Source organism: Photinus pyralis, unplaced genomic scaffold, assembly GCF_008802855.1.
Source record: "Photinus pyralis isolate 1611_PpyrPB1 unplaced genomic scaffold, Ppyr1.3 Ppyr1.4_LG2, whole genome shotgun sequence".
In the NCBI taxonomy this organism is placed as follows: domain Eukaryota; kingdom Metazoa; phylum Arthropoda; class Insecta; order Coleoptera; family Lampyridae; genus Photinus; species Photinus pyralis.
This window is the reverse complement of record NW_022170403.1, coordinates 4,167,696-4,186,621: the sequence shown is the minus strand read 5'-3', so window position 1 is coordinate 4,186,621 and position 18,926 is coordinate 4,167,696. Positions and strand designations below refer to the sequence as shown.

The 18,926-nt window shown below is 34.6% G+C and overlaps 1 protein-coding gene and 1 long non-coding RNA gene across 2 annotated transcripts in view; both read left to right on the top strand.

Annotated features, from left to right (window-relative positions):
- LOC116164181 (neurogenic locus Notch protein-like) overlaps positions 1–18,926 on the top strand; it is a 205,905-nt gene that overhangs the window by 122,304 nt on the left and 64,675 nt on the right. The window lies entirely within an intron of this gene.
- On the top strand, positions 2,143–3,082 carry LOC116164183. The gene is made up of 3 exons (XR_004143828.1): positions 2,143–2,280; positions 2,335–2,607; positions 2,660–3,082. It is a non-coding gene; the product is annotated as an uncharacterized LOC116164183 (long non-coding RNA).

Below are 18,926 nucleotides of genomic sequence, written 5' to 3'. Positions count from 1 at the left end.
GAAAGGTTGCGTCACATCCGCCTTCGTTCTTTATCGCCGATGACTAATCTTTCATTGCGCCTCGATGACTATCGGGGTTTCTGGTATATTCGCTACAATATAGTATACCACAACAGCCAATTTGTCCGCCATATACAGGGTATAGCATCTAAGACCCCTTGTATCATTTACCATAAAGAACGCCCTCGCCCAGTTTCTAAAATATGTCTGGTCACCGGTGGCGTGCTGTGTTCCAGTAGCGTATCAAACTTACGTTTTTTTAAATGGATTTTCTTTTCCGAACAAGTCTGCCATTTTAAAATTAAAAATATATGGTTAACAGTTTGTGGTACCTAGTGTTTGGTAGATTTACAGCCACTAAAGTGAAAATGATTTAGGAAAGCAAACCTAGCAGCTTAAAATTAACGTTCGAAATTAAGACCTTACTATTGGTGGGTTAATTGCAACCTCGCGTCGTTATCAATAGAAATTTTGTAGTTTCGGCTATCTGGCGCCACAATTTCTTTAGGAGGGTGCCATTTGAAATTTAAAAAAATTTGTTGTTTGGCGAAAGTCAATCAAACATTTTCATTTTTCGATACGGGATTATTATAAAAAATCATGCGACTTTGGAGTCTATGCCTTAATTCAAAAACTCACCGCCGCGCCGGAGAGATTTAGTTTCCTTGAAAAAAAAATTCGAAAAATGGGCAAATTTTGAGGAAGAAAGAAAAAAATAAAGTTTTTACATATGTGATGCATCTGTGTCGCAGTTGCCCCCTTTTGAACCAACAAGACGCCAAGAGCTCCAATGTGATCTTGAAGGGTTGGTTGGGGGTGAGGATATAACAGTTATGTAAAAAAAATCACAGGTAAAAATCATTTTACTACAAAAACTTTTGTCTAGGGGTCCCCCAAGCCGACACGATAAATGTTAATTTACTCTATACTTACCATTGGTAACTTTGGGAAAAACTACGAACAGAGCCACCTACCTTCCAAGTCGAAACGACAGACGTTTCGTGACACTTTTGAATCTCGATAGCAGTCGGTTCGAAGTGGATGTCACAAATAAACTCCTACGTTGTGTAAAATCGGTTCTTTTATGTGTTGGGACGTGAGACATAATCGGGAAGAGAATTAAATAAAATGCAGAATTTGTGCGTAAGAAAAGACAAGAACAAATCAAATATATTGTCACGTACAAAAACCACAGGAACTCTTGAGTTCTCACTCTTCTGGTGGTGACAATGTTTCGTTGCCGGCTGCTATACAGGGAGAAATGGGTAGGTTCAATTTGGTTTATATGGGCGCCAGAAGCGGGAATAACAACGAAAGTTGTAGATACTGCTCTTGCTTCAGGGAGCAGGATGCATATAGTTATCTCGACGAAGGCGATACTCAAGCACACACACACACACACACAGAAAGAAAGAAATGACATGGAGGCGAAAATACGGTATATTTAAATATCAGTTCAATAACCAAATGGGCAAATTAGCTTCGACTTACTCACAACAAATAAACAAGGCAATGAACAAAAATTTTAACATTCACAAGATCCACTTACTCGCTTGATTTAAGTTTAGGGCGAGTTATATGACCTCAAGTTTACTAGGACCTGGGTTATTAGATAGCGCTACCAATATAACACCTTGACCACGGGTACCTCACCTGGGGTATACTACTGATTAATATTTGACTTGTGAAATGTTTTATAAACTCAATATAATTAATTTGTGACTAAGCACCAAATAGTGTAACTAATACGTAAGTAATTGAATGCAACCAAAAATTTAAATGAAATATAACCTTAAATTATACATAACCTCCAAAATGACAAGTATTTATCTTGTTTATCATAAGTATAAAAAAAACTTCGTTAAACACAAAAAAACGACACGGTGAAAGTGAGCGAAGAAAAAGAATGAAGGAACAAGAGGAGATAGGTAAGATAGGATAGAGGCTCGACAAATGAATTCCCTTCCTTTATTTTATTTGACCACCGTGACGATGTAACGGAGATGGCACAACAATTACAGCCTGACCTTTGCCGGAGAGTGTAGCTTGCCAATTAAGGTGACCGGAGTGGATGGTGTGACTAACGGCTGACAATCGATGTGGCTTTGGTGATGCGAACCAGAACACAACGCATGCAAGACGTAGGTATAGATGGTTCCGGGAGATATCGGTAAGTATCACGATAGGCAAGGATGTCTGGTTCTGATTATTGTAGATGATGGAATCCAACGTTGGGTGATGAAACCTCCAAGGAAACTTGAAGACGACGAACGAAATAAAGTAGACGTAAAAAAAAAGCTAAAAGAAACATCGATAATGTGTAGACAATTACAGCTAACAGAGTCGTACCTCTTGAGATGACGAGCGAGCTTATGGTGAATGTGACGGAAGATCCGCAATATATGCGCGAGAATTAACCACCAAAATATCAAACGGCACGTACTTAATCTTCTCTGACAACCAATTCTCTACAAATCCTTCCTTAGAAGCTCAATATAATTGTAATTAAAGACTTGGTGAAATCACATGTACTTCATACAAGATGTCTACAGGAAAAGTGAAAGTTGATAAGAGTATACGGGAAAAGGAAATTGTTATCAGCTACAGGTAATAACAATAAAGAGATGAGAAAGTTACTAAATTTGAATTCGAATTGTAGGGAAAGAAGAGTAGAAAATGAAACAAAGTATTTCGAAGACTTAATAGGCCTTAAGGGTAAGAAAATAAACCGTTACAATATTACGTACACAACAAGGCAATGTCATGGAAACCTTCTACGGCACAAAACCCGGCATAGCCCACACAAATATTTCTTTCAGTATTTTGCTCTTAACTCCGTTTTTTAGTGATGTAACTTCGACTTCTTCAATTTTTTTAACATTTTTGAACATTAAACTTTACGATTACTGTAAGTGTAAGGTAATTGGTCTATTAGGTATTTGATTTTTATAATTAATATACTCTATTTGTAGCCTAGTTGTGTTTTACACTTTTAAATGTTATTACTCACCGTAATTGAATTTTACAATTAAAGTTTTATGGGGAATAGTTTTTGTTTTGGTCCTTCACACAAATACTTACATTAAATAAATCAACGACAACAAAATGCAAATAAGAAAAATTCACAAATAAAACATCTCAAGTTGTACGATAAAAATCAAGTAATCGAATCAAACAATTCACAAAACCACGACCAATGAGATATCATAAATGCAAATGGAAGCAGATCAATCAATTTAGTACAAAAACACATTGAAACACATAAATGATCAATTGAAATAAAACAACTCGTAAAATGATAAATTGCATGTACATAAGAAAGCACCAAAATGACGTGGCTCCACTCCAGCCTCAGTTAACATAAATTAATTTAACGCATTTTTAGGGAATTTAGGGGTCTCTTATGTGATGGTTTTGCCTGTCCGTCTGTTTCTTGTCTACTCGAGAATGAAAAAAGACAGGGATGTCAAATCTTCCCCAATCAATTACTATGAGTTCAAGGATCAGTGCTATTGAACAAGTCGTGTTTCCGAATGCGAGCTGAAATTCCCCTACAAATCGTACGCGATTCTTCAGATCTTTTAAATGTCGTTTTTAATCAGGTTTCTGTCTATCTATACAAAATATTTGCAAATTTTGATAGCAATACAACGAACTAACGCTATTATTGCTCAACGAGTGGTTTTGCTTTCTGCAGTAAGTTGAAATCACGAATCTTAAGGAGTACCTACTGTACAAAAGTGCTCTCATATATGGATTATCCTCCAACCATCGATCAAATACAGGAAAGTTACTCATACTAAAATCAATCGAGAATCAATTACTATTACACCTCCGAGTGAACATTAAAAAAAAAACTTATTTACATTAATCCAAATTAATGTGAACATTTTCCAAACAATAACATTCAACACGACTATAAATCAAATCATATCGAAATTGAATTAAGAATCACTATGCTACGAAGTAAATTCAATTACAGAAATTAATTATACATTACGCGGCAACATTTTAAAAAAACATACGACATAAGCCGTTACTTTCCCTACCTTGTTTTTGTTTCTTTTTTTGTTTACATTCTCATACTTTCGTTGAGTAGTACTGCAGTAAACTTCTCTAATCTCGTTACGGTTTGAAATAATTTCAAAAATTTTCCCAAGAGTAAACATTGCTTTTCCATTAATTTTCATTTTCTATAGTAATTAAGATTTAATATTTCATCTTCGGTTAGTACAGTAGTTCAAAAGTTGGTTAATTTACGACATGAGATTAAACTGAGACGTTTCCGTGGGTTGAACTTGAAAGCACTTTGATTTGCATACCGGTCATCAGAAACTAATGGACATTCTGCGCATAGGTACATATTCCGATAACTAAAATATGACTCCTACGTTATTCTTCTTATCAACCATTTCTCGATACTTAAAATTCTAATCTCAATCTTATTTGCATATACCAAACTGCGTGTAATATAAATCGGTATTAAAAAATCTACGACTGAAAAATTTGTTGGTCCACATAATTGGCATTTTAAGTGTTGTTTCGACACCAAAAGTTTACTAATGAAATCGTATAAAGGTAGAATAGAGGTCGATTTTTTAATCTCTTATGTGGTAATGAAGCTGATTACCGCAGGTGTAAGGAGAACTACTGTTAACTCTACCTACTACTTTGCAATTTCCTCGTTATTCGAATAAGTGGGAAAACTATTATTTCCAACACAGTACCAATCCATATGTGAGATAAGAGACCTAATAGGGAATATTTAATTATCAACAATGGATTGTTGTTCTATGTTAAGTGTTTCAAGTACGTGCATATTGTCCAAATTAGATGATCAACGTAGCAATTGTTCGTCAGTATAAGGACTCACTCAAATATACCATACTTAATCAATCCATGTAAGGTAGATTCTGCTTTTTCAAGCGGCTGTATTTACAACATTCAGGATTCTAATTCGCTTTTAAAGTCCATAAAAATGCACGACGAGAAGTGTATTTGGTATTTAACTTAAAGTGCATTTAGAGTGCCTACTTTACTTTAAAGTTCTTTATTTCAAGTGCGGAATTTTTTATTTATTTACGTTTACTAAAAATTACATCATGTGAAAGAGTATACAACGAATTCGATTACTGATGGGAAATGTTAAGTGATTTTCAATCTGTCAATTTCGACGACTTTTAAGTCAATCATGTATCAATTAGTTTGCCGTAGATTATTAGATTAGAAAGTTGAATGAAAGTTTTATTTCGATTATGTACTATAGGCGGGACGTGGAATTATAAAGTATGTACCTACCCATCGATTTTTCATGAAAGTGGTTTTTCTAAAAATGATTTTAATACGGAATATTCTTGTGGGGCCTCTATCTATAATGATGATATTGGTCACGATTCGTGTTTTCTAGTGTTATTTATAAACCACATATGGTTGAGAAACAATGTCCTAAGTGTCGTGTACATTGTTCATTCCACTCGAGTACGTTTTATTTCTTCTAACTGTAATTTTTATTTTGTATTAGACAGCCTTCAAGGTACAGAAAAAATTAAAGTTTATGTTGGTAGAGTAACGAAGATTACTTCCCGGTTGTTACCGAAAGTATTTCATCTTGAGATTTGCTCTTACAAAGCACAAGAGCTACGGCCACAATGAACTCATTGTTTATTGTACGCCACTATGGAATTGATTTTTAAATCTTGATCAAGGTGTGGTTTAAAATAGGAGTTCAATTACATCGTAAAAGCAAACTGGATGTGCCACTTGTTCGCGAGTGCTTTTATTTCACTTGTGATCAGAGTTTTCCATTACCGTGTACAACACTTACTATCTATAGAGGTCGTATAAAACGCAATTTTTTTTACCGTTAAATCATGTACTGAATCTGTTTTCCAGATATGTTCGAGATCATATAGTGCAAGTGTATGAACTAACTACCCTGTAAGCACAGTAAACCAAAGATACATTGAAACAAGTGCAGAAATAGCTCATTTCTTCCCCTTTTAACTCCACAGACAGATACGTACGAGGGGTGTCTCACTATTATAGAAAGTACATGTTCCTCTATTGAAAGTCACCTAAATCGTCAGAAATCACAATCCTTGGCAGTACTCTTAATAATCACGGAATTCATTAGAAAATGAAAGAATTTTGGATAGATTTATATACTTCAGCTTCGATTTTAAATCAGACGATACAAAAATACCAAATGAATACACTCTTATCAGAGATAAGGAGATTCACTATGGGCATTCTGAGAGATACAACTTTGGTTAAATGGGAGAAAAGTTGCGCAATAAAAGGTGTAAGATAGCATTGAGCAATTCTTGAAAAATTTTTTGATTTTTTGAAATATTTTGAAACAATCGGATTATTCGATTTTACGAACTATTTTTCTGACGTTAATTAATATCTGACCTAGGGCAAATCAATGACACTTTCTTCATAGCAACTTTTAAAAGGTGACGACGTTGTTAATTTTTTTAACATCTCGGCTTTGCGGAACCATTATCAACTACATTTTTTAAATACGGGTCTGATATTCTGATATTATATTCTTAAAGTCATTATGAATTCAATTATTATTATATAGTATTGTGTATTTTGCATGGTGCATGAGCCGTCGAAGTTAGAATTAGCCTGCATATGCGCCTTCGTCGAACAACAATTCAATCGAATACAAGATGTCGTCATTCCACCATCAATTGTTTATTACGCCTTCCTCTAACAATACTTCATCTCTCTTATATCAAAAGCATAGCAAGCAATTACATTCATACAGTTCATCATAAATATCTAAGCTTCGTTTCTGTACCCAAAGATGATATAAGAAAACAAGTATAAATTGTGCACAACTCTTGTGCAGATAAAGCGCATTTTTTAAAACCGAAATAGCTTTTGTTTTGACATCACCAATGGATATATTTCTTGCAGACGTCTCAATCGCCCTTTGTGAGTACCCTCTTCCTACAACCCATTCTTGAGGTATGAGGTAATATACCCGATCATGATAAGAGGCCGAGGAGGAGGGCTATGGTTGGTAGAAATTAATTCCTTTCGTTGAGACCTTTCATTAGAGTACCATGAAGGATAAAATTAGTTCCACTCCCCCTCCCCCTCCACCCCGTACTTTGGTAAGAGGACAGAAAAAAGGGCAGTAGTTGGTAGAAAACGGTTCCTTTCGATGAGATCTTTAATTAGACTACAATGAGAGAAAATTAATTTTAACACACGCTACTGATTCTGCATTTTATGTTTGGAATCACAGAATATATTGTTAAGCTGCAGCTGCAAAACGTTTAAAATGGACAGATAAATGTGTGTTTTCGCCCGCTACTGATTCCGCATTTCTTCTACATACCACCTACGTATAGGCAACCCAAAAGGCATAATTTGCCACAACCTTGAACTATTCATCTCAATTTTACGTTTGGATATCATCATTTGAAAGATACTTACCAAATGATAATTAATATGTGCCGCCACCTTGGAAACCCGGCGACCATATTAAATTTTTAAGTGGTCAGCGTTTATATATAAAACAGTAACTTTACTGGGATTCATTCATGCCAAATTTCATGCTTGTATCAACATCTGAACGATTCAAGCATATTCTGGAATTTATCTACCCCACTATTATGTATTATGTGGTAATAAATCATGTGGTATTGGTATATCCAACACTTAATTTGGGTATATTTATTACAAGAAAAATTGGGAACGTTGTGCTTAGATAAAGGGCCTATCAAAATCGATACGTTACCTGAATTATACCTTCAAATCAATAAATAGTGTCAAATACTGAGTACTGATTACCTGTATTTGACACTATTTATTGATTTGAAGGTATCATTCGGGCAACGTATTGATTTTGCTAGGCTCTATATCTGAGCACAACGTTCCCAATTTTTCTTGTAATAAATATATAACCACATATCGTCTGCTTTATTTATGATGCAAACGTTATAGGTTGCAATGTAAACAAGACATACAACACATACAACATACATATCTACGGCTCAATTTAGACAAAACAAATAGTAAAATGATAAATTGCATGTACCTAAAGAGCATCAAAATGGGCAAGACTTGGTTCCGACATCCTCCATTAATTTAACACAGACAAGTGCACGTGACAATGCCAGGTATGCAATCCAAGCTAAAATAGATTAAACAAATTGTAAATCAGCATATGCATGATTAAAGCGCATTTTTGGTAATGCAGGTCAGTATTTTAGTAGCGAAGTTTAAAATTATCGATCTCACGAGTAATTTTGGCTGCGTTAAATAATTAATTTGATTTAATTTCAATTGAGGGTACGTCTTTATTTTGTAAAACAAATCACAAAGTAAATAATAAGTTTTTATACTGGTAGCGCTATCTAACGGTAAAATTATAGCACCTCCGAAACCCATATCGAAATTATTTTCTTCAATTATCGATCTCACAAGTAATCTAACTCAAAATAGACTAGTGCCTGCACATCTACACTATAGCAGAAAGCTTTTAGTGAAAATTTGAATTCTCTAGCTATTGTAGTTGTTGAGATCTCACGCGGACAGCCGGCCTGCCAGCCATAACGAATATAATAGCACGATTGGTTACATACAGAGCGTGTCGTATTTTTATTTCAGATGTAAAAGTGTGTTGCCTAATCATAGGGGTAGATTATCACAACCACTTGAACGAATATTCTAATAATAAATTGAATTATAATTTACCCCAAAAGTCTTACGCGCAAACGATATAACGAATAGTTCAGAGAAACGTAGACGCAATTCAGTTTAAGTACATATAAAATGTTGAATAAAGGATTATGACAATGAAGGTCTTCCTACAATCTTACATGCTTTTTCTTCGATTTGATCGGCCAATTCTTCATAAAATACGTGTTGGAATTTTGGAAAGGAATAACCAAAGCTATGTAGATAAAATGGCTGTTTCTTCATATGGCATGTTTACTCGAGGGCAGTAGGTAAGTGCTAAGTTTTAAGTTACCGCTTTTTCTGCAAGTGCTGTTCGCACTGCTTTAAGTTCAAAATTGGTAAGTTCTAAAATTTTCAAAAATGCAAATCGACGAAATGAATCTTAAGGCAGCAGTTTAATAATATATTACGCGATATTCTAAACATTATATTAGAAAAAATAAACAAAGATATATGCGAAGAAAAAATAAACACAAACGACTTTAGGAAAACAAAAATGAATTGAAATTGTTTATTCCTATATTCTGAATGTCGAGCTAAATGTTTAATATTCCAAAGACATTCAAATCCACTATTCACAAAGATCTGCTCAGGGTCCAAACAAACACAGGTTAAGTAAGTGCTCCATTTCTAAATTTCTAAATATTTAGGAAGATTAGTATATCTAATTGGATGCAGTGTATATTTATCTCTTTTTTTCGCATACTCTATATTTATTTTTATAACGTAATTTTTTTCTTTTTTCGTAGATCGGAATTCAAAATAGCAAGGTACTTTAAGTGGAAGAACAGATGGCATTATCTTATTGTCAATCTGAACTTCGCATTGCACTAACTTTTCTTTTGTTCATTTACTTTTTTTTGTTAAATAAAGGCAATATTATTATTATTCTTATTATTATATCCTGCGACACAAACTTTACTGTGGTAACTTCTGTCCACTTTGATGTCATTTTCAAAAGTAGTATCAAATCTACTACTAATACCTACAATACACAATTCAACTACACACCACCATTGTTTAAATACTTTAATTTAAACAATGATACCATATACGAACCGATGAACTTATCACTTATTACTTATTTGTGTGTTCAGACGAGTCAAGTAAACCAATACATGCAGCAACTTGCTCGAAAAAATAGAAAAAATTCTATCCAAGTGTATAAATTTTTACTTGCTCCATCACTTGTTACTTGCCACATTCGCGCTGTTCAAATGGTCCAAGTGACTTAAAATTTGGTTAAAATTTAGTTCGACTGTCCCCGTGTAAACAACCCAATACATGAAGTGGAAACGTTAAGTAGGTAAACCACAATCACCTCTTCTAAACTGGCCGATGGGTGTTAACAATTGTTTCGATTCGTTCATCAATTGTTGATGTGTATGTGAAAGCACTCTAATTAGCACTTTTTCCACCTAATATAACTAATTAGACCCCACATAAAAAAATACGCCAAGTTTGCATTGTCTGCTTCACGCGTCTCTAATGAATCATGAACGTGCGCACACGTCTTCATTATTATTCCGCGAAACGGAAAGATCGAATTGCGCGCCTAATTCTAATTTCGTTTAAAGTTAAATTACAAATAAAAATCATACCATTCACTGTAACGTTTTTTGTATTGCAAATTTTTGTATACATGGTAAATTTAAAAATATACAGGCTAATTCAAATTTGAGGGTCACCATGGGGATCTTGGAAACTGTAAGAGACAGGTAGGTAGTTTTAGTTTGGCAAAGTTGCGTATTTTGATGATTAACAAGATGCCGTTTTGAAACTGAACTGAACTTTCGGAGATATCCTGAAAAAAGTGAAATTTTGAAAAATGTTTTTTTATTTTTTATCGAAGTTATTTAAAAAGATATTTCAAAATACTCTACATTCGCTGTTCTTTAAAACACCCTGTATGTCACCATTTAACATTGAAATTCGGGACTGTTTACGTGGTGGTAGGTACAAGTGAAAATGAATGCAGAACTTGACACATAGCCCAGTTTAATGAAAGAATGCGTAAATATAATTGCAGACAAGAAGAAAAAGAGAAACAATATAGTAAAATGTATTTAAATAAAACAGGAAGTACTTTGATATTGAACAAGACACGAAACAAATAAGTTGGAAACAAACTGAAAACCGTACATATATGAGCAGTTTATGTTGAAAAATCGAAAGTGATGATCTACGTTCTACAATAAAGCAACAACGAAGAAATAGAAGCATACTAAACCCAAAATCGAAAACAATAAAACACCTGAGCGGTTGGAATAAAATAATTTCAGAAATGATCAAGTATCCTACAGATTCTATAATAAACCGTTGCTTACTTGATAGATAGTATTGATTGTTTTTGACGCCGCGCCGTATAATATAATTTTTATTTTTGCATACTTTAATTACATAATACGATCATGCCATCAGGACATAAAAGAAAATTCGTGAAAAGGCCGAGTATGTTAGGACACACACCCTTTTCTACTTGTTTATGCGCACAATATTCATTTTTACATTTAAAAAAAACAACACTGCAAGTAATGTAAAAAGATTTCCGCAGGACTTGGCTTCAGCACATAACAAAACTTAATCCCGAAAATGTAGGTGCATTAGATACACTCTGTACTACTTAGATGCTCAATTTGCATGTTAAATAACACGTATTTACGTGAATTATTTGTGAGTTAAGTAGTAAATGTAATATTATCAGGTGAAGTAGAAAAGGAATTAATGGAAGGGTCACATGTCTGTATATTTTTATTACAGCGTAAAAGTTCCGGTTTCGTGTTTCAGAGACTGTAAAACTGATCAGGTAGTGGCCACTGACAACCTTCCCGTCGGCAAGTCAATAGTACGATGCTTATTGGTTACTGCCAACCGAATTTTCAGTATCGTCGTATCTTGGGACGAAATGTTTACTGCCAAGTGTGATTGATTTATGCCATAATTTATGGTTTACATGAGTGATGGGCTTTGTAATTTTGAATATTATTGCATTACAGATGTGATGTGTAAACAAGTAGACATGGATTTGTGGAGGTTAAAGCACGAAAAGGTATTATATACATGGAATATGCGATTACTACTATGGAAAACTGATATGAAACCAGTCATCACGATTTACCAATAGTGTAGCGATGCTGAGAGATGAACAAATGATTATAACCTTTTCAATGACATTCAATTGTATTCATAAGACAGTTTGATTGCAATCTAAATTTTATCTGAGCAAAGATAAAATAAATTAGTACCAATTCGTGAGAAACATGATCTTGAGTTTTCATAACTTGTGATATGTGCGAATCCGATCGTAAAAAGGTTTATCCGGTTCGATGATCGACTGTCTCATTTGAATATGCTTAAGAAGAATTTTTATGAACTGGTTGGTTTAGCTTTAAAGCTATGCCACAATAAACCGGATCTATTAGGCTAAGCAGGGTCAATTTAAGGTTCAGAATGATGCAAGGGTTCCTGTCCGAATAAAATGTACGAGTATGTATTGTGTAACAGGTCAGTTGTGCTTTGGGATTATTTTTTCCACGAAGTAATAGTTATAACATTGGCACAGAGTATATTATGTAAAAAGTGTCGTTACTTCTATTAAATTCTTGTGACTGACACGGTTTATTTATACGTGCGCAAATAAATATTTGAAGGGTAAAAGAATTTCGGAATCGAACAACGGGGACGCAACACCTTCGTTAACGAAAGATTGTTCCTGTGTCATTACTCATTACTCATTAGTATGTATGTAGAGAATGTTCTTTATCACTATTGTACACTAAAACATTGCACGTAATTCTGATATGATTAGTTCAACGTTAGTATTCTTAGTTAAATGAATTGTCACAAAATAGTTGTATTGGAAGACAAGTGTTACAATGTGACCTATTGTAATACGATTATCTTGTGGCACGAGTGGCGTAGCGAAGCGGAGCCACGAGTGTCCACAAGATAAGAGTATTACAATAAAGCATTGTAACACGCGTTTTTCATACTATTTTTTCTATTTCGGGGCTTTAATTTAATTAAAAAGTAATTATCAAAAACTACAGGAAACTTTAGAATTAATATGTCTTAAGTTGGCAACACCATTTACGTTGACAAATTTTAAGTTGGCAGCGTAGATAAATACAACACTGACATTTGGAAACGTTAAATTCCGTGAATGTGTAATTTTTTACTCGTAGATAAATTTATTTATGGTGAATGTGTAAACTGCTGATTTGGAATGTATTAAGTTCTTCGTGTACCAAAAATCAAGGAAAACAAATAAATTTTACGTATGTAATTTGATTTCACATCTGATGATTTGACGTTGACGTCTTGGCAAACTGCCAACTTGAAATGAAAAGTTACCAAAAACAATGTTACAATGGAACTCATTGAAACACTGTTTTTCCCGAAAACAGTTGCACAAAATTCTCATTGTAACACCGAAATAGAAAAAAGTGTTTTTACATGCTTTTAATATTGCGATAGACAGAACTGTCGATATATCTATAACAACATTGATGTGCCGATAACGGCCGATGTGTCGTTAACTAACGGTACGTATCGATACTGTCATCACATCATACATCCCTGCTGATGACCAGCTCTACTCGCAGACTAAAATTAAGAAATAATATTTTACATGTTTTTTTGCGCAGATCATTGTCAAAGTATATTTCTGTAAAAATAACATTGGAATTAGAAGGGATGTTGCTAAGTTGTAGCTTATATAGGTCATTGATAGATCAATCAATTTAATTGAAACCCACACCTAGATCATAACTTTATACTCCAAATAGTATAAGGAAAATTGAAATATAATATAAATGATTCTTAGAACAAACAGTGCCTTCCTTGATTATACATTGTGTGATAAGATAAGTGGATAATAATAATAATAAGAATGTCTATTATGGGGATCTCGGAAGCCATAGGAAAACCGAAATTTACCGTTTTTTCTGATGTTAATAGGCAACAAAATTAAAAACACTTTCTCATTGACCCTTTCTGAGCTCTTACACCGTTAAGAGATTTTCAATACAACGTTTCGTTACGGAGAAATTAACTTTATCATTATCAACCTTATTTTTTAATATTTATATTTATTACCAATAGGCACACAGAAAGAACAAAAGTTGGAAACTGTTGGTTTCAACAGGATGGTGCACCCGTGCACAATCGTGCGAAGACACGTATCAGACAAATTTTCCATTTTCAAGGAAATTTGTTCGTTAAGGTAACTTCTTTTTTATACAATTGTTGCCAAAAAGGTCGAAACCTATTTTTAGTTCCATACAAATACCACTATGGGCAAAAAAGAAGAAGTTTCCTATAGAATGAATAAATATATCAAATACGGTATTATATAAAAATCAAGAAGCTTGGAAACGAAATGGTTTCGTGTTCACAAAAATGCTTCTTTTCCTATGGTAGAACCATTGATCTATGAGGTTGAATTTAAAGCTCTCGGCGAATTTTCCATTTCTGTTTTCAGTATTATATTTATCATCATCAAGAAGAATTGATTACATTTTCAGAGATCCAGGAGCTCGTTTGCTTTATTTGTTAGAGATGGATGGACGGACAGGAGCTCCTGGGTCACTGAAAATTTAATCAGCTCTTACTTGAGTGCCGATAAACATAATACTGAAGACAGAATTGGAAAATTCGAAACCGTTCGCGAGTTATCATGTTCAGAGATGGACGGACGACAGTGGACAGAAAGTCCAAAATCATGAACGAACTGGATCGCTTGTTATTAATTATAATTCTATAACAAAATCACTCGATCGACGGCACACGCATAGGAGTTTTACAGTACAGCCACTACACGACAGTCCTCGTAATCGCTTTCCATTAGTTTTAGAGCCCCTTTCTACTTCTGTGTTAAAATGCGCCTTGTAAAATTTTCTTTTACGAAAACTCCTCCAAATATAACATCGCCGTCACCGAAGCCACCACGATATTCGCTTCTCTGTGATAGTTTGTCACCATGTCCGAGTAGTCCTTGGGTACGGTCCTGATTTGATAATTGCGTTAGAAAGCTTGCGGCGCCGGTTACTCGTGGGATATGGCGTTCATATCATTCATATTACAGGAAAGATGTTTATTTTTCAGGCGGCGTTATAGAGCCTGCTGCGTCGTGTGGTAATTGCTGAATAAACAGGAAATTGCTCTAAGTTGAATCTATGTATCGCTTTCAAGCAATTGTGTAAAGTTAATTTCGAGATTAATTTATTGGTAGAAAACTTTTGCGTCACGGGATAGATGTCAATAAAAAAGTAAAGTGCTGGGAAGTTGGTTGTTCGCGGCAAAAAGCGAGAGAATCCGCGCTGAGCCGTGAAGCGCGTTCAGGCCATGTCAAGTACCATTTTGTGTTATTCAAATTCGCGTTGAACCGATTCGTGTCGAACCGCGAGAGAATAAGCGTGAAGCGGCCAACTCGGTTATGTCGGTTATCTGTAATTCGCGCTGACAAACATTTGGGAGGTGTTTTATCTGTACCATGAGAATTTCCGTTTAGAAATGAAACAGGGTTAATTAACTACCTGTAATTTAACACAGAGTGGTTTTATATATTGGAAATGTACCCTAATAATCAGGAGCGTGTGGACAAATTGCGTGTGCCTACGCAAGCAAATTTTAATAACATAAAATTTGGAAATAAAACACCGCCCAAACATGATTCATTCCTTACCGTGTCTGTCTACAATCGGTTCAAACCCTTTTAAGTTTTCGTTTGGTAATTTTTTGAGATTCTGTTTTTATATTACTGTGCGCCCCACGTTTAGTGCCAAATAAAACAAGTTAAAAAGTAATCGTAAACGATTTACATAAAGCGCATTTCCACTTGCATTCATTTCCCATTTGTAAGCAACTTCTATAAAATCGTAAAAATCCGGCCACAAATATGAAAGATAGCGTTGCACATGGGCAATCCATTTTTGTCGTGCTACTTCAATGTCAGCTTATGAGAAGAATTTCATTTCAATGCTTTTCTAAATAAGAAAGTTGGAACTGTGCATGCGCAAACCTAAATTTTGAAACTAATGTTAGATTTTCCTTTGTTCCAAGCGCCTAAATATCAAATTTCACTTAAATGCTTCCATAGATAAAAAAGTTGGCACTGCCCATGCGCAAAATAAAATTTTGAAACTGGAGCTAGATTTTCCTTTATTCCAAGTGCCTATGTATCAAATTTCGTTTAAATTCTTCCATAAATAAAAAAGTTGGCACTGCGCATGCGCAAAACCAAATTTTGAAATTGGCGTTTGATTTTCGTTTATCCCAAGTGCCTATGTATCAAATTTCGTTTAAATTCTTCCATAAATAAAAAAGTTGGCACTGCGCATGCGCAAAACTAAATTTTGAAATTGGCAGTTGATTTTCGTTTATTCCAGGTATCAAATTTCATTCAAATGCTTTTATAAGTAAAAAATTTTGCAATTCGGTTTATAAATGGTCGAGATGCGAAAAGGGCACTGTGAATTTTTAATCGATTCGATTCAACTTTTGGCGTTGCGTATTATATGGCTAAAGCTATGCCCATATTGAATTTCATGCAATTCAGTTCATAACTAACGGAGATGTAAAAGTGATCGAACATTTCTAAACAAAGTTATCGTTCACACGGACAGATAGATGGACAGACAGACAAAGGAACACACGGACAGACCAACAGGCAGACGACAGATAGCAATGCAAAATTATAAACGATCTCTAGGATCGTTAATAAACGGCAAAAGTGTAAAATTATGGAACATGTAAAAAACGGTTTTTTGTTTTTTTACAATAACTTTTTTTTGTAAGCGGTACAGAAAAATTTCCTTCCTTTGTACAAGACTCGACACCATAACGAACCAAATAGCGAAAAAAGTAGAACAATAGCTCTTAAGATAAAGAACTAGTAGCGTCGCAAAACGAGCGGACGGACGGACAGCCGGACGGACGGACGGACGGACCGACAAAGTGGCCACAATAGCGCATTTTTATTTTTGTGGAAATGCGCTAAAAATACTACGTACAACGGTCACTAAGTCACTTACATGCACCTGCACCGCTAGCTCAGATTTTACGATTAGATTTAGAATTGTAATTACTTTCGTCAGGCTGACCGCCCGAAAATTTAAAGTACAAAAATGTGCACGCCTCAAACCGCCGCAAAAAAAGATTTTAAAAAAGTCACGTCTTCAATATTTAAAGAAAAACCACTTCCACCATACAGTCAACTTCTTCATGAATTTTTAAATAAATCACCAACCACAATTGGATTAGATAAACGCCAGCCGCTACGGAACGCGCCAACCGTCCTCGCTTCTCGACATGAAACCCTCGCAATTCTCCGTCACACTTCCATTTTCTTCTCAGCGAAAAAACACGTGCGTTAATTAAATTTCGCCTGACAGTAAAAAGCATCAAATAAAACCTTTTATAAGACACGCAAATTTAACCAGGTGTATCTTACTTCCAACTGTAAAGCAATATAATTTAAACAAAAATTACGCATTTACAAATATTTCTAAAAGGAAAAACATACACCTTACCTAATTATTCCAAAAGCGTCTACATGGTACTCAGAAGACCATGTCATGTGCCCTTCGTTAAATTATTATACCGCCGTTTTTGTTTTCATCAGTGGGTTCCACGGTGCGCCGACAAGGCAACTCGTGTCAAAAACGACTCGCCAAAACGGTCTCTACAATTTAGCTCTGTCACAGATAACACACAGCAAAATATCCTGATCAAATCAACTTCTATAAAACACAAAATTCCATCATATCCCATAGTTAAGTCTGGATTGAGAAACATTTCACTTGATTCACTTAATAGATTATGTTCCAAATTTGCGGATTTTCAGTTATGCACTCACTGCTGTATAGAAATCCTTGTACTACGATCTTCACCAAAAACGTTGAGTGTTACCAGTTATAAGATCATTTTCGACAAAATACCATCGTACTTAGAACCGAGATGCTGTGAAGGATGGAATAATCTTCAGGTTTGGTAATTATTACGGTAAATACAAACAATAGTGGAAGTTTTAACACACAGATTAAAATTTTCTTTTATGTATTATCTTATCATACAGTATTTGCTCATATGAGAACGCATGGCAAAAATTTGGTTTTACGGGTATGAAGGAATTTTATAATTTATGTTAGAGGTTAGACGAACATACAGATTACACTACATTAAATTAAATAACTGTACAACGCTCACATGCACATGTAAAGTGAATTGCAGGTCTGTAATTTCTTTATGAACAAATTAGAAATTGTGTACCATATAATGAACAGTCTCATCATTAGGATTGATATCACGTACTTTTTTGGTGTGTTGTGCACATAATGCTAAGTAGGGCTTCAGGATGTATTTTTGAAATGGGCTTTGCTTCCTACAAACGTCGATTGTTTCTAAATAAACCTACACCTGATTTTTGTTTTATGGGAGCCGGTTCCAACGAATCTAATCATGTAAAATTTTTACGCACGCTTATAACGCATATAGCAGGCAATATATTTTTGGTTAGTGTCTAACTTTGAAGAAATTTAAGTAGCATTATAGTGGTTTACTTTCAAGTGCAGTAGACGTCTTAAACGCCGTGATTTTGGGCGAATAATTGATAGTATCCACTCCCAGTTTTAAAACTTTTATTATTTCTTGATTAGGTAATAAATTAAAAGATGAGAGCAGATACAAACTATGCACGTCAGGGAGTTGAATAAAGTAGCAGATGTACATGATTTATTTGTAATAATTAATAATGTCCAATTAGGATTACAGTAGCTTTATACATGTTAAATGTACTTAATTTTGAAATGAATAGTTTTATTTTTTACATAATTAAATCTCTTAGATAAATTACATGCATGACAAGGACTGAAATGGCTGCGGCGTTGTTGTTAAACCAGTCCCGTTTATGGCATCTTCAGAACTTGATATAAACATTTGAACTTTAAAGTACTTGAAAAGAACACTAACCGCACACATAAAAGGTTTACCTACACCAGCTGAACCAGAACCCATGTGTGAAAGTACGAATTCAAGAAATCTGTTTCACTTCAAAATTTACATGGCGCAACATAATAATAAAAATCGTGCGGCATCCTCATGATGTAGTGGATTGCATGCGGCGCGATTTGACCCATTACGCTACAGTAGCATTAATTAATGGAACAATGCCTAATAGATATTGCACGTGACTTCATAACGGTCACAGTAGGAAATAACAGACA